Below are 4840 nucleotides of genomic sequence, written 5' to 3' on the forward strand. Positions count from 1 at the left end.
CGTGAAGTCTCCATGTTGCGTAACGAATTACGTCAACGACATCAAACGAGTTAGGTAATTCATTATCTATGTTTCTTAACATTTACACGTTCTGAACTTTATTTTATTTTCTTTTAACAGATGTGGACAACCAAGCGGTCGCAGAAGATGAAGCTGATGATGAAGACGACGATGATGATGACGATGACGATGAAGCTGACGATGAAGATGATGACGATGATGATGATGAAGATGATGATCCAAACAAGTATATCGTGTCTGCAACGCCGCCTTCAAGAAAACTTTTAATTTTTGATCTCAATGGTGTCCTTGCCTACATCCCAAGACTGCCTGCAGGTTTTAATTCTATTCTTTTGTATCCATTATTTTAACATATAAGCGTAGAATTTTAATCTCATTTTCTTCATGTTGTAGATGTTGTCCTCAGAAGAGGATTATTTGAATTTATGCAATTTTGTGTCGACAATTTTGTTGTTGCCCTTTGGTCTTCAAAGATGAGGTTAGAACATGTTTGAAGCAATTGAATTACTGTAGTCAAAATCGTTAATATACATTTGAATGTTAACATTCAAACTTGATTACAATCTCAGGCATAACGTCGACCGTGTACTTGAGAAACTACCTGTATTTTCTGAGCATTTTCTATTCGTGTGGGTAAGATGAATGTCATTACAGTTTGCTGACTTTTCGTTGTCTATGATTCCTACATATTTATGTTCGACTGTTTGTGAACAGGATCAAAAAAAATGCAAAACATATGATTCTGTTACCTACTGTAAAGATCTCAATGATGTTTGGAACGCGTGTCCAGATTTTAACGAGCTAAATACACTTTTGGTCGATGATTCAACAGAAAAAATGATTTATAATCCGGTAAGTTGCATTTATGCAATATGTTTTTCCAGTTGAACAGGTGTTCAGACATTGATTATTTTAACAACTTATGTGTTTATATAGAAATACAATTACATATGTCCACATACCTTTGACGCTGCTTCCCATTCGAACGACAATGCTCTAGGTATGACACAAATTTATTCATGCTTATGCGAATTTAGTTTATTGTTAGTAAAATTGCACCTCATTCGTTTGATAATTGAAATTATTTATGTATGTCCTCAGAAAAAGGCGGAAACATACGAGAGTATTTGGAAAATTTGTTGAAGGCCTCTAATGTTCCGGACTTCGTTAGAAATAACCCTTTTTCATCGGATTAATTTTGTTTGTCGGTACATTATTTGAACATTCTTGTGTATTTATATTTTGGTGTGATTATATTGTGTGTATATTTTCATTAATTATTCCATATTTGCTTCTATGTGTACATATACATTTGAGGATTGTTGAAATATCAATACTAATGTATTTTACATCTGCTTGCAAATGTATCGAAACACATGACTATAGCATTGTTTTCGATGATATCCACAACAAAGTGTCGATTTAAAAAAGTGTCGACTGAAAAATGTAATAGACAATTTTGTAATATAACCGGTATAAATATACCGGTTTACTTATAAAATAGGTAAATATAAGCGCTACCTATTACATAACTTACATATTATTAAATTAAAAACAATAAACATATATATTACATATTTATTATTATCTTTGGTTAATGTTGTTAAATTTAAATTCTAAATATTATTTTATAAAATATCAAAACAATCAAATAATTTTTTGTGTAAATGAAATTATTAAATTAATATTGTAGGTGGAAAACATGAAACACTATTAAAAAAATTGAAACATAAATTACATATCTTTTAAAAAAAGTATCGATCCTTTTTATAAAAAGTATGGACACTTTCAATATAATAGGTAAAAATATGATGTAATAGGTAGCGCTTATATAATGTAATATGTATCGTTTATATAATGTAATAGGTAGTGGTTATATTGTAAAGTATCTATCCTTTTTATAAAAGTGTCTATACTTTTTTCATTGTGGAAAACATTAATTTAAGGTTATCTTTTGAGTGAGTTTTAAGATATTAATTTAGTAATTATAGACGTCTAATGATTTATTTTTTACGTTACGATATATATTATTATTAAATTAAAAATTCTAAATATTATTTTATAAAATATCAAAACAATCAAATAAGTTTTTGTGCAAATGAAATTTTTAAATTAATATTGTAGGTGGAAAACATGAAACATACTTAAAAAAAATTGAAACATAAATTACATATCTTTAAAAAAAGTATCGATCCTTTTTATAAAAAGTATGGACATTTTCAACATATTATAATAAAATAGGTAAATTTGCAATGCTATCGGTATAAATATACCGGTTTTATGCGCGAATAGGTCTACAACCTATATCGACACTTTTTAATATTATGTCGGTACTTTATGTCCAGATTGGAAGAAAAATGTGTCGATACATTGTCAAAAAGTGTCGACATTTACACATCGGAACCCATAATTATAATGTAATAGATAATTTTATAATATAACCGGTATAAATATACCGGTTTTATGCGCGAATAGGTCTACAACCTATATCGACACTTTTTAATATTGTGTCGGTACTTTATGTCCAGATTGGAAGAAAAATGTGTCGATACGATTTAAAAAAGTGTCGATATTTACACATCGGAACCCAGATTTATAATGTAATAGATAATTTTGTAATATAACCGGTATAAATATACCAGTTTTATGAGCGAATAGGTCTACAACCTATATCGACACTTTCTAATATTGTGTCGGTACTTTATGTCCAGATTGGAAGAAAAATGTGTCGATACCATTTAAAAAAGTGTCGGTAATTTTAAGTAACGCGGTTTTTCTTCCTTCATTCAAAATATTTATATGTACATACAATAGGAGTCATGTTGATACTTACGATATATTATATGGAGATCGTTGTCATTCCATTCCGTCTTTGAAAAAATCAGTTGAAGTGTGCTTGTACTCAAACTGAGCTTGACTTGAGGACATGTTAGTTTGTTATGTCCCTCACCGTTGCAGTACCCACATCGCCTAATTTTCTTCTCGACCTTGTTCTTCGGCACTTCTTTTCGCTTGCGTTGTTTTCGTTGAGGGTCACGAACATTGTTTACTACAATGCTCTAGTTGACTGAATGATTCAAACCAAACGAGTTTTCTAATTCTTCTATTAGTTTTTTCATCTCATCTCTTGCGGTTTTGAAAGACTCGTCTGTCTTTGATGCAATGTAGCATAACCTACTTGACGTTGAACGTAGAGCAGCGAACCTTGCCATTTGCATCACTTCTGGAGACACATTCAAATCAACATAGCTGGGTGCAGAAGCCTTCGCATCATTAGTCCACCTACTTTGAATCAAAGTCCCGGGCAAATATGTGTAGTCCAATTGCTTCAAAATGTGAAGTTGATGGCGACACGGAAGTCCAACGGTCTCAAATTTTTTGCAGGAGCAAATTAGAGTTTTCGTACGAGAATCAAAACTAATTTCAAATTTCCTATTTTTTTCTGCGTACTTTGACAAAATATAATGTTGATATTCATCTGATAAGGACTTAATCTCTGCCTCAATCCGGTATAATGTCTCCCGTATAAGTTCATCTTGGAACACACGAAAAGATTCGCGGGTAAAAATCGCAGCGGCATGGCTTTCAAGGTCGACCAGTTTTGTGATATGGAAGGGCTTCGTATGGGAACTTAAGTAATCCGCTTTCAAATCGTTCATACGCATTCTACTAATTCCATCTTCAATTGCATGAACAACATCTAAATATATCTTCTTGTGTTTCAGTGCAATAGCTAGTGAAGCATTCATAGACTCGCACCTTTGTGTTGAGCGAATATTGGCAAAGAAATGACCGGTTAGATATGTTTGTGCCCATAAGTGTCGTGTATTTCCCTTCTCAATCACCCATGGATGCTTTTGGACGTTGAATTCTGAAACAACCGAACGCCATTGAATATCAAATTCCTTGGTTGTCCACCAGGAAGCCATACATTTTGAGAATGCTGCTGTAAACTTTGGGTCACCAATGTTAGCTTGTGCATTGCGAGAAAGATGCCAAGAATATAATCTGTGCTTAGCATAAGGGATAACAGATTTGATAGCCCTCTGCATTGCCCTATCCCCATCGGTTACAACGGAAATAGGTGATTTATTCATCATGGCTTCTAAAAAATTCTGTAGCACCCACTCGAAAGATTGAGACGTCTCGTTAGCGATTATGGCAGTGGCAAACACAATTGTGTTATGGTGATGATTGACACCAACAATAGGCATAATTGGTCGACCATACAAATTATCTTTGTACGTTGTGTCGAACGTAATTACATCACCGAAGCATGTGTAATCCGATCTCGATGTAGAATCCGACCAAATAAGATTATACAATGCCCCCGATTCGTCTACCGAGTATGTCATAAAAAACCCGGGATCATCATGTTTCTTATAATCAAAGTAGGCAATAAGCGCATTCACATCCCCATCGACGATTTCCTTTGCTTTACCTCTTTGAAGTGCATTGTAGAGGTCTTTATGTGTAAATCCAACATTATGATAGCCCCCTGCCTGCTGCGTTAAATAGTTCATTACTTGTGACGTGCCAACACCGACCTCTTTCAATGTTGTTGCCTCATCGATATCAGCCTTACTTACAGCTCTATTAGAACGCATAAATGGTGTCATAGCAGGTGTGCACAATGCATGATTATGTTTCTGATCAGACTTACTTATAACCCACTGATCGTTTGTATTTGTTGCTGTAACTACGACTCTAGCCTTACATCCTGTTCTTGTGACTGGCGTATGAGCACGTTGACGATCAACAATATTGACTTTTGATACTCGAAACCTTTCTTTGTAACAACAAAATTCTTGTGTCTTCA

Source organism: Hibiscus syriacus, unplaced genomic scaffold, assembly GCF_006381635.1.
Source record: "Hibiscus syriacus cultivar Baekdansim isolate YM2019G1 unplaced genomic scaffold, ASM638163v2 tig00110597_pilon, whole genome shotgun sequence".
In the NCBI taxonomy this organism is placed as follows: Eukaryota; Viridiplantae; Streptophyta; class Magnoliopsida; order Malvales; family Malvaceae; genus Hibiscus; species Hibiscus syriacus.